Source organism: Garra rufa, chromosome 6 (assembly GCF_049309525.1).
Source record: "Garra rufa chromosome 6, GarRuf1.0, whole genome shotgun sequence".
NCBI lineage: Eukaryota > Metazoa > Chordata > Actinopteri > Cypriniformes > Cyprinidae > Garra > Garra rufa.
In genome coordinates this window covers 29,429,459-29,441,605 of record NC_133366.1, presented here as the reverse complement: position 1 = coordinate 29,441,605, position 12,147 = coordinate 29,429,459, and positions in this window count along the sequence as shown.

The following is a 12,147-nucleotide window of genomic DNA, read 5'->3' as shown; positions in this document are numbered from 1 at the left end:
GTCCCCCTAAACACCTATGTGACCACGGAAAGCCTATTCGTCCCCCTAACCACCTATGTGACCACGAAAAGCCTGTTCGTCCCCCTAACCACCTATGTGTCCACGAAAAGCCTATTCGTCCCCCTAACCACCTATGTGACCACGAAAAGCCTATTCGTCCCCCTAACCACCTATGTGACCACGAAAAGCCTATTCGTCCCCCTAACCACCTATGCGACCACGAAAAGCTTATTCGTCCCCCTAAACACCTATGTGACCACGAAAAGCCTATTCATCCCCCTAACCACCTATTTGTCCACGGAAAGCCTGCAGAGGCCCCGTCAAATAAGTTACAGCTGTCACTTGCCCACCAGCAACTTATTTGACAGGGCATCCATAGGCGTTCCGTGGACGATAAGATAATAAGTCATATTTCATAACTACAATGGTTTTATGGACAAATATCTACAGTACAGGGCTCAGGGAACACTACCCAGCAGTTCTATGTAAATTACAGCACCTAAAATGGCTTAATTTGCATAAAAATGCACTGTCCACGAAGAGCCTGTGGAGGCCCTGTCAAATAAGTTACGGGTGTCACTTTCTGATGGTGGATTTTCGGTAATTTCACCACATATGGTGAACGCCCATGTGTAACTTATTTGACTGGGCCTCCATAGGCGTTCCGTGGACGATGCTGTAATAAGTCAAATTTCATAACTACAGTGGTTTTATGAACACATTTCTACAGTACAGTGCTCAGGGAACACTACCCAGCAGAAATATGTACATTACAGCACCTGAAATGGCTTAATTTGCATACAAATGCACTGTCAAATAAGTTACAGGTGTCATGCACCATATGTGGTGAAATACTCGAAAATCCAACTCGAAATCCAACGTGACGTGAGTTCTACATTCCAGAGGTGATCTATAATCCCTAAACTCTGGCCCCTGAGCGGGGGGGCCCTAGGCTACCACAGTCCCGAATTTGGAGGTCCTGTGACCTTTTGACCCCTCTATACTCAACATCCCACGTGCAACTTAATCAATGGAGATTCACAAGTGGTAAATAAGTTACAGCTGTCACTTTCTGATGGTGGATTTTCGGTAATTTCACCACATATGGTGAACGCCCATGTGTAACTAATTTGACTGGGCCTCCATAGGCGTTCCGTGGACAATACTGTAAATAGTCATATTTCATAACTAGAGTGGTTTTATGGACACATTTCTACAGTACAGTGCTCAGGGAACACTACCCAGCAGTTCTATGTACATTACAGCACCTAAAATGGCTTAATTTGCATAAAAATGATTTGTCCACGAAACGCCTATGGAGGCCCCGTCAAATAAGTTACAGCTGTCACTTGCCCACCTGTAACTTATTTGACTGGGCCTCCATAGGCGTTCTGTGGACGATAAGATAATAAGTCATATTTCATAACTACAGTGGTTTTATGGACAAATTTCTACAGTACAGGGCTCAGGGAACACTACCCAGCAGATATAAGTACATTACAGCACCTAAAATGGCTTAATTTGCATACAAATGCAGTGTCCACGGAAAGCCTGTGTAGGCCTGATCAAATAAGTTACGCGTGGGACATTCTCTCTTGTGTGGTCCACTTCTGTGGTCAAACATCAATTAATAGACTAAAGAACTTTTTTCATTGAGGTGGCTCCCCACATCCTCCTGAAGGACCCTGAGGTGTTAAAACCTCAGAATTCCACTGACCACGAACAGCCTATTTTTTATGAGATAGATTGTACGTGGGACGTCCAGATCTCAGCTTCTGGACGTGCTATCAAGCTAAAACCTGCGTTCCTGCACTAGTCTGGACATTCCCAGCTCCTGTGGTGAATTTCAAGAAGTTTGGAGAAACTTGAAAATCTGGCTTTTTGAGCAAGATTTTCAAGTTTCTCCGATCTTCTTCAAATTCTCAAAGTCATCAGGGCATGTCCAGGCCAGCGCAGGAACGCAGGTTTCAGCTTGATAGCACGTCCAGAAGCTGAGATCTGGACGTCCCACGTACAATCTATCCCATTATTAAAAATAGGCTGTTCGTGGTCAGTGGAATTCTGAGGGTTTAACACCTCAGGGTTCTTCAGAAGGATGCGGGGAGCCACCTCAATAAGTTCTTTAGTCTATTAATTAATGTTTGACCACAGAAGTGGACCACACAAGAGGGAACGTCCCACCTGTAACTTATTTGACTAGGCCTCCATAGGCGTTCCGTGGACAGTACTGTAATAAGTTCATATTTCATAACTGCAGTGGTTTTATGGGCAGAATTCTACAGTACAGTGCTCAGGGAACACTACCCAGCAGTTCTATGTACATTACAGCACCTAAAATAGCATAATTTGCATACAAATGCACTGTCCACGGAAAGCCTATGGAGGCCCCGTCAAATAAGTTACAGGTGTCACTTGACAATGCATTAGTCATTATAAGTCATTTTTCATAAATGTAAATGATTTTATTGAGTAATAACTACAGTACAGTGCTCAGGAAACACCATCCAGCAGCTTTGTGTGCATTGGAGCTCATCAAAGGGCTAAATTTGCATAAAAATGCACTGTCCACGAACAGCCTGTGGACGCCCTGTCAAATAAGTTACAGGTGTCATGCACCATATGTGGTGAAATACTCGAAAATCCAACTCGAAATCCAACGTGACGTGAGTTCTACATTCCAGAGGTGATCTATATTCCCGAAACTCTGGCCCCTGATCGGGGGGCCCCTAGGCTACCACAGTACCGAATTTGGAGGCCCTGTGACCTTTTGACCCCTCTATACCCAACATCCCACGTGCAACTTAATCAATGGAGATTCACAGGTGGTAAATAAGTTAAAAGTGTCACTTGACAATGCATTAGTCATTATAAGTCATTTTTCATAAATGTAATGATTTTATTGAGTAATAACTACAGTACAGTGCTCAGGAAACACCATCCAGCAGCTTTGTGTGCATTGGAGCTCATCGAAGGGTTAAATTTGCATAAAAATGCACTGTCCACGAACAACCTGTGGACGCCCCGTCAAATAAGTAACAGCTGTCACTTGCCAACCTGTAACTTATTTGACTGGGCCTCCATAGGCGTTCCGTGGATAATACTGTAAATAGTCATATTTCATAACTACAGTGGTTTTATGGACACGTTTCTACAGTACAGTGCTCAGGGGACACTACCCAGCAGTTCTATGTACATTACACCACCTATAATGACTTAATTTCCATACAAATGCACTGTCCACGGAACGCCTATGCAGGCCCCGTCAAATAAGTTACAGCTGTCACTTGCCCACCTGTAACTTATTTGACTGGGCCTCCATAGGCGTTCCATGGACAATACTGTAAATGGTCCTATTTCATAAATATAGTGGTTTTATGGACACATTTCCACAGTACAGTGCTCAGGGGACACTACCCAGCAGTTCTATTTACATTACAGCACCTGTAATGACTTAATTTGCATACAAATGCATTGTCCACGGAAAGCCTATGGACGCCCGTCAAATAAGTTACAGCTGTCACTTGCCCACCTGTAACTTATTTGACTGGGCCTCCATAGGCGTTCCGTGGACAATACTGTAAATAGTCATTTCATAACTACAGTGGTTTTATGGACACATTTCTACAGTACAGTGCTCAGGGGACACTACCCAGCAGTTCTGTATACATTACAGCACCTATTATGACTTAATTTGCATAACAATGCACTGTCCACGGAAAGCCTATGGAGGCCCCGTCAAATAAGTTACAGCTGTCACTTGCCCACCTGTAACTTATTTGACTGGGCCTCCATAGGCGTTCCGTGGACAATACTGTAAATGGTCATATTTCATAACTACAGTGGTTTTATGGACACATTTCTACAGTACAGTGCTCAGGGGACACTACCCAGCAGTTCTGTGTACATTACAGCACCTATTATGACTTAATTTGCATAAAAATACACTGTCCACGGAAAGCCTATGGAGGCCCTGTCAAATAAGTTACAGGTGTCATGCACCGTATGTGGTGAAATACTCGAAAATCCAACTCGAAATCCAACGTGATGTGAGGTCTACATTCCAGAGGTGATCTATAATCCCGAAACTCTGGCCCCTGAGTGGGGGGACCCTAGGCTACCACAGTCCCGAATTTGGAGGTCCTGTAACCTTTTGACCCCTCTATACCCAACATCCCACGTGCAACTTAATCAATGGAGATTCACAGGTGGTAAATAAGTTACAGGTGTCACTTGACAATGCATTAGTCATTATAAGTAATTTTTCATAAATGTAATGATTTTATTGAGTAATAACTACAGTACAGTGCTCAGGAAACACCATCCAGCAGCTTTGTGTGCATTGGAGCTCATCAAAGGGCTAAATTTGCATAAAAATGCACTGTCCACGAACAGCCTGTGGACGCCCTGTCAAATAAGTTACAGGTGTCATGCACCATATGTGGTGAAATACTCGAAAATCCAACGTGACGTGAGTTCTACATTCCAGAGGTGATCTATAATCCCGAAACTCTGGCCCCTGAGCGGGGGGCCCCTAGGCTACCACAGTCCCGAATTTGGAGGTCCTGTGACCTTTTGACCCCTCTATACCCAACATCCCACGTGCAACTTAATCAATTGAGATTCACAGGTGGTAAATAAGTTACAGCTGTCACTTGACAATGCATTAGTCATTATAAGTCATTTTTCATAAATGTAATGATTTTATTGAGTAATAACTACAGTACAGTTCTCAGGAAACACCATCCAGCAGCTTTGTGTGCATTGGAGCTCATCAAAGGGCTAAATTTGCATAAAAATGCACTGTCCACGAACAGCCTGTGGACGCCCTGTCAAATAAGTTACAGGTGTCATGCACCATATGTGGTGAAATACTCGAAAATCCAACTCGAAATCCAACGTGACGTGAGGTCTACAAAGTCCAAAATTTTGACCGTCCACCACTCGGCCGAATCGAGGCCGAACCACACCAAACTCGGGGCCCTGTTAGACCCGCGGGAGACCCAACCGACGACACTGGCCACGAGCTGCTGCTCCACCGGGGGGCCGAGATACGGACCCCCATAGTTTCAGGGGCCAAATTGAAGGAAGAGGCGTAGAGGCTCCCAACAGAGCTCTATCAATAGCCCTCGCCGGGCCCTGTCCGACGACATAGGCCAGGAGTCGCTACTCCTCCAGTGGCCGGAGATAGAGCCCCCCAAAGCCCCAAAGTCCAAAACTTTGACCAACCACCACTCGGCCGAATCGAGGCCGAACTGCACCAAACTCGGGGCTCCGGTAGACCCGCGGGAGACCTAACCGACGACACCGGCCATGAGCCGCTGCTCTTCCGGGGGCCCGAGATATGGACTCTTATGTCCTGCTGCCCGCAAAACACCTACAAAATGAATGGGATAAGTTACGTGTCAGTGGCCCCCGTCCAGCTCCGGGGGGTCCTAGGGGCCACAAACTTCACGTGCTGGTAGCGTAGGGCCCCCCGAACACAATATCGAACGGACAAGAGATAACCCTGAACGTAAAGTACTTTTTGCATCTTTGGCATAAAATCTCATACATAGGCCTCCTTCTACACATATCTTTTAAGACCCTCTTGAATGAACTTTGCTGATGTGAAAAGTTTTTTGAACTGCAAAAACACATGCTTAGAAGGGATCTAGAATCCCGAAACTCTGGCACCAGAGTCGAGGGCCCCTAGGCTACCACCGTACCAAATTTTGATGTCCTGTGACCTTTTGACCCTTGTATACCCAACGTCCCACTTGCAACTTATTCAATGGAAATTTCACAGGTGGTTCGTGGTCGGGGGGCATGAGTTTCGGCCAATTGGGCAGATATGGACACGGAACTCCGGACGCTGTCCCGGGGGGCCGCGGCGTGACCCGTGTGCCAATTTCGGGGCGATCAGACCTTTCTGTCCCGCTGAACTGTAGAAACACATGCTTAGAAGTGACCTAGAATCCCGAAACTCTCGCCCCAGAGTGAAGGGCCCCTAGGCTACCACCGTACCAAATTTTGATGTCCTGTGACCTTTTGACCCCTGAATACCCAGCATCCCACTTGCAACTTATTCAATGGAAATTTCATAGGTGGTTCGTGGTCAGGGGTAGTGGGCTTCGGCCAATCGGGCAGATACGGACACGGAACTCCGGACGCTGTCCCGGGGGGCCGCGGCGTGACCCGTGTGCCAATTTCGGGGCGATCGGACCTTTCTGTCCCGCTGAACTGCAGAAACACATGCTTAGAAGTGACCTAGAATTCTGAAACTCTGACCCCCAAGTCGGGGGCCCCTGGGCTACTGTTGTACCAAATTTTGAAGTCCTGTGACCTTTTGACCCCTGAATACCCAACGTCCCACTTGCAACTTATTCAATGGAAATTTCACAGGTGGTTTGTGGTCGGGGGGCATGAGTTTCGGCCAATTGGGCAGATCTCAAACTCATAATAGGCGTTCCGTGGCACTGAGGAAGACTATGGTCAAGATTAGGTGGTTAGGGGTCAAAATAGGCGTTCCGTGGCACTGAGGAAGACTATGGTCAAGATTAGGTGGTTAGGGGTCAAAATAGGCGTTCCGTGGCACTGAGGAAGACTATGGTCAAGTTTAGGTGGTTAGGGGTCAAAATAGGCGTTCCGTGGCACTGAGGAAGACTGTGGTGAAGAATAGGTGGTTAGTGGGCGAAATATGCGTTCCGTGTCACTGGGGAAGGCTGTGGTGAAGAATAGGTGGTTAGTGGGCGAAATAGGCGTTCTGTGGCACTTAGGAAGGCTTTGGTCAAGTTTAGGTGGTTAGGGGTCAAAATAGGCGTTCCGTGTCACTGAGGAAGACTGTGGTGAAGAATAGGTGGTTAGGGGTCAAAATAGGCGTTCCGTGTCACTGAGGAAGACTGTGGTGAAGAATAGGTGGTTAGTGGGCGAAATAGGCATTTCGTGGCACTGAGGAAGACTGTGGTGAAGAATAGGTGGTTAGGGGTCAAAATAGGCGTTCCGTGTCACTGAGGAAGACTGTGGTGAAGAATAGGTGGTTAGTGGGCGAAATAGGCATTTCGTGGCACTGAGGAAGACTGTGGTGAAGAATAGGTGGTTAGGGGTCAAAATAGGCGTTCCGTGTCACTGAGGAAGACTGTGGTGAAGAATAGGTGGTTAGTGGGCGAAATAGGCATTTCGTGGCACTGAGGAAGACTTTGGTCAAGTTTAGGTGGTTAGGGGTCAAAATAGGCGTTCCGTGTCACTGAGGAAGACTGTGGTGAAGAATAGGTGGTTAGTGGGCGAAATAGGCGTTCCGTGTCACTGGGGAAGGCTGTGGTGAAGAATAGGTGGTTAGTGGGCGAAATATGCGTTCTGTGTCACTGGGGAAGGCTGTGGTGAAGAATAGGTGGTTAGTGGGCGAAATAGGCGTTCCGTGGCACTTAGGAAGACTTGTCAAGTTTAGGTGGTTAGGGGTCAAAATAGGCGTTCCGTGTCACTGAGGAAGACTGTGGTGAAGAATAGGTGGTTAGTGGGCGAAATAGGCGTTCCGTGTCACTGAGGAAGACTGTGGTGAAGAATAGGTGGTTAGGGGCACCCAAAGGCCTTTCGTGGCCTTCCTCGTGGTGCAAGGGTGCCCCCAGAGGCGTCCGTACGGAGCCTATGGCCAATCTGAGGGACTTACCGGCTTTTTCGCAAAACGTCCACGCCACCATTGAAATAAGCGGCTCGTGTCGTCCACGAACTGCACGCGATCCCTCGCACCAACTATGCGTCCAATGGCAACTTATTTGAATTGCAAAAAGACCACGAACCACCTAGATTCCCTTACTTTGGACATAAAATTTTAGGCAATTGTTTTATATATGAGGTTTCCCTAGAGACAGTGTGTGTATAAACTCATAGGCAAAAATTTTTATGAGACAAGGACTACATCCATCCTGTCCTGGTGCTTTTCTTGTATTTATAGACTGAAACATCTTCCTAACACCATCAACATCAATAACAATCCTTTCTGAGGAAGAAGGTACAACTGTGCCAAGTAGTTTTATTTAATTAATTGACAAAACAAATTTGATTATCTGTCGTGATTGATTTAAAGATGTTAGTCCTGTCATTGTTTTTAAAATATCCCACACCTTCTTATTGTTATTGGCCTTAAACTCGTCTTCTAAACGCTGTCTAAAAAATGCTTTACCTTCCTTTAGTTTGATTTTTAGTGTTTTTCTGTCCAAGTAATGTAAGTTCTTATTTTTAAAAGCTACTTTTTCTCTGATTCATAACTTTCTTAATACCTTTAGTTATGTATGATAACTAATCTCTTTAGTAGGAATAACCAACTGTGCGCAAAAGTTAATGTAATCACTTATCACTTCAGTCCTTTCATCTAGCGAACGTTCATGAAAGATTTCTCAGTCTGTTCAATCAAGGCAAGCTCTCAATTCTTCTCTAGTTTTATTTGACCACAATATACATATCACTTTGACAAAATAAACTGAGGGTGGTCAATTGTAATTTGTAGCTGTAATTCCCACCCCTGTCCAGTCGGTGGCGAGTACGCTCCAGTGTGGCAGCAGAGCACTGGATCCAGAACAAAAACAAAATCTTTTGCTAAGCATTTAATTACGCACAGGCGACTACACAGAAGCTACAACGATCCATCACGCCACAATAAAGAGCGCCAAAACAGTATTTGTTGCTTGAATTTCCTAATGAAAATTTGAGACTTTGTTTCATATCAAAACTAACACTCTAAAACTCTAAGCCTTTTGTGATTTACTGGATGGGAGGCGCACTATGTACTGTTCAGTCATCAACTGAAAACAGCATAGAGCAAAAGATTGACTGGGATTTACGAATCGATATTGGTCATAAAAATTAGAATATATTAAAACAGCTGTCACTGCGGAGCGCTGAACATGAAAAGTTACGCAGTCTCATCTTCAAAACAAATGCATAAGCATATATCGTCCTGTAGGTTCATAATTAAGAATGAAACTGTGAACAAAAACAAATGCAGTTAAATGTGTTATAATAATTAAAAATGATGGATAAAAATGATGGATTATGACAAAATTTTTACGACCCTGTCCATCAAAATGATGGACAATGTTAAAGGGAAAGTTCACCCAAAAATGAAGAAAATTTTGTTTATCTGTTTACCCCCAGGGCATCCAAGATGTAGGTGACTTTGTTTCTTCAGCAGAACACAAACTAAGATTTTTAACTCAAACCGGTGCAGTCTGTCAGCCATATAGTGGCAGTGGATGGGCACCAAACCTTTACAAGTAAAAAAACAAAAAAAAACATGCACAGACAAATCCAAATTACACCCTGCGGCTTGTGACGATACATTGATGTCCTAAGACACGAAACGATCGGTTTTGTGAGAAACTGAACAGTATTTATATAACTTTTTACCTTTGATACACAGCCACGTCCAACTGTCCAGTAGTCTCGCGTAGTATACGCAAACGCCGGAAAAGATCTATTGCATGTATACGACACTCACTGTTTACACAGTGCACAGAGATTGTGGGTATAGCGGCTATTCAAAATTGTAATTACTTGCACTTATCCTGATTGACTTTTCACAGATTTTCCCTTCTGGCGTTTACGTATACTATGCCAGAGCGCGTACACAGGTAATGTGTAGGATAATGAGCTCGTTCTCAGGATAGTTGGACGTGGGTGTTTATCAAATGTACAAAATGATATAAATACTGTTCAGTTTCTTGCAAAAAACATGTCATGTCATAGGACATCAATGTATCGTCACGAGCCGCAGGGTTTCATTTGAATTTGTCTGTGCATGTTTTTTTTTTTTTTTACTTTTAAATGTTTGGTGCCCATCTACTGCCTTTATATGGCAGACAGACTGCACCGGTTTGAGTTAAAAAATCTTTGTTGTTTTCCTACTAAAGAAACAAAGTCACCTACATCTTGGATGCAATGGGGGTAAGCAGATGATCATCAAATTTTCATTTTTGGGTGAACTATCCCTTTAAAGTCTAACGCAACCTCTGATACGCACGGACCAAAGTGAAAGTGCACTGGAACGACAGTCAAATCCATGACTTCCCACTCGTGAACTCGTACTAGATCGATATACTCCCAGTCACTTGCATAAACACCGCACGCATTAGGGCTGACATTTGTTGTTCGCGGGCTATGTTACGTCAGAACTCGTAACTGGGAGTACATCGATCTAGTATGAGTTCACGAGTGGGAAGTCACGGATTTGACTGCCGTTCCAGTGCACTTTCACTGGTAGAAGGTCGGAAAAACACGGGTTACGGTTGTCTGGAACGCGGCATAAGTACACGTACATTTAAATACTGAGTAATTTATTAACTACAATTACACTGCAACCAGTGGACAATATAACGTTGCAATCAAATTAATAATAATATAAAAAATAATAGTAATTCATAAATGTGCCCAGGCAGTTTGGCGTGACTTGCCTGGAACGCTACAAAGTCGTGAGTCGTGGTTTGAAGTGGTGATTTACCAGTTAAAAAACCTGCCTGGAACGCAGCATAAGTTGTTTTAGCAAAGGGGAAAAGAGATGGGCTCGGGTCAGGAATTAACAACCACACTGTTTGCGAAAAATCAGTCAGCATAACCTTATGAAGATTTTGGCACTCCAAACATGGCTTTGCGCTCTGGAGTAACGCTGATCAACTGATAAACAGTTGCCCGCAGAAAAAACACCAGTAGTACCCTAACTTTACGCGCCTATGAGACATTGCCAGTAAAATGCATGATTCTGAAAGCACTGGTCCATGTAGTGTAGCGAGTGCATAACAGTTTTGAGCGCAGGATGTAGCCTACAGGTGCTCGATAAGAATGAGTAAAGCGCAGATTTGCTGTTCAGAAAATACGTCGGGAACGGGATATTGTTACCGCCCGCTCCCGTTCAAATTACACCAGAGTTACCAACCGCAACCACTTTTATTTGGAAATTTATTCGCAAGAAATCTGGTCGGGTCCCGCGGTTTCCGCGGAGAGCCGCGGGAATGCAGACCACTAGTGCGAAGTTGCTGGATATTGCCAGGAACTGGAATACGCTGGCGTATAGCAGATCCAGAGCATCCCAAACATGCTCAATGGGTGACATGTCCGGTGAGTATGCTGGCCATGCAAGAACTGGGTGTTTTCAGCTTTCAGGAATGTGTACAGATGCTTGCAACATAGGGCTGTGACATGAGGTGATGGTTGAAGATGAATGGCACAACAATGGGCCTCAGGATCTCATCACGGTATCTCTGTGCATTCAAAATGCCATCAATAAAATGCACCTGTGTTTGTTGTCCATAACATATGCCTGCCCATACCATAACCCCACCGCTACCATGGGCCACTCGATTCACAACGTTGACGTCAGCAACCGCTCACCCACACGACGCCATGTGCCCTGTACAGTGAAAACCAGGATTCATCCGTGAAGAGAACACCTCTCTTCAAAGTGTCTTTGTCCAGCAAATTCTTCAGTGATACCCATTACTTTACGTTGGCTCGTCGTCACGGCAACGTGTTTTACTAATCAGAAGGGAGTTAAAACAATTGAACAAAATAGGGCTTAAGGTAGCAATATGAGATCGAAACAGTTTAAGTGACTATTGTAATGTAAGCATTCAGCACAGAGAATCATATGTGAATATATGGTTGTTTATTAAACTATTCTACTTACAACGATCGCACATAGACAAACGTACATAAAACACAAATAGACAGAGAACGCGTGAGAGAGAGAGAAAGAGAGAGAGAGAGAGAGAGAGAGAGTGAGAGAGAGAGACAGAAAGTGAGTTGCATGGGACAGGAATGAAACTGTTCTGAACAACCTGAAATCATTTTTCATAAAACGCCTTAAACGCAGCTATCTACGTTTGTAGAAAGAACGGATACTTGCAAGCTCTTGTTGTTGTGCATTGGTTCCGTATGTGTTCAGTTCAGAAAGTCCTTTTCAGTTCCTTGAGAGTTCCTTGAGACCGCATGGCTTCGAAGAAGGGTTTGTAGGCCATATGGCTTTTCAAAGCATGATTGCAGGCCTCATCTCCAATGCTAGGTGAGCCCCCCCCATGGATCTGGTGAGATCTGGGGGGAGGTGCGGGATGACGTGTGTTCGAGTCCAGAAGGGAAGAGAGAAGAGAGAGGGCGGAACTGTATGTGAGCCCTTTAAAATCTTGA